The sequence below is a fragment of the Chrysochloris asiatica genome, unplaced genomic scaffold (assembly GCF_000296735.1).
Source record: "Chrysochloris asiatica unplaced genomic scaffold, ChrAsi1.0 scaffold00099, whole genome shotgun sequence".
NCBI lineage: Eukaryota > Metazoa > Chordata > Mammalia > Afrosoricida > Chrysochloridae > Chrysochloris > Chrysochloris asiatica.
Window position 1 is genome coordinate 509957 of NW_006408617.1, and position 850 is coordinate 510806.

Here is an 850-nt window from a genome sequence, read left to right on the forward strand (position 1 = left end):
AAAGACTAGAGCTTAATCTTATTTGCTTGCCTTTGTAAATAGCAATTCTCTTTTCCTAGCAGCTTTCAGAATTCTCTCCCTATCTTTGATTTTGGAGAGTTTGATTATGATATATCTTGATGATTTTGTTTTGGGGTCTATGCTTCCTGGGGTTTGTTGTGCTTCTTGAATGCTTATCTTTTTGTTTTTCATGATGTTAGGGACATTTTCTTCCAGCAGCTCTTCAACTATCTCCTTTGTGGTCTCCTGTGATTCTTCCTGTTCCAGAATTCCAATGATTCTCAAGTTATTCCTCTTTATGTTGTCCCACATGAATCTTAGACTTTCTTCTGATTTTTTATCCTTTTTCTGCTTGCTCTTATATCTTAGCAGTATTGAGAGATTTGTCTTCCAGCTCACTGGTTCTGGCTTCCATCTCTTCATTTCTACTCCTTTGTCCTTTCAGTGTATTATCCATATCTGATATTTTATCTAATATTGATATATTATTGTTAATCATTTGGACCTCTTTCTGCAGGTTTTGAATTGTTTCCAATGCTATTTGTATCTTATTTGATTGTTCCTGTAGTGCTTTCCTGACTTCTTCCTTATTTATCTCAATCCCTCTGTATCATTCTCCTGAATTCCTTCTCAAGGAGTTCCAAAGCCCGCCCCCTTTCCAATTGGAGTCTAGTTCTACCTGAAGCTCATTTATTTCAATTACCCAATCTTGTTTCTGCACATGGGCCCAAATCTTCAACTGTTTCTTGGGCACCTTCAATAATTAGCTGTGTTTTCAAAATTAGATGAGCATATGTTGAGGTATTATTAAGCTTTCTTATTGCCTCCAGGTAGATGTGAATAGGAAATG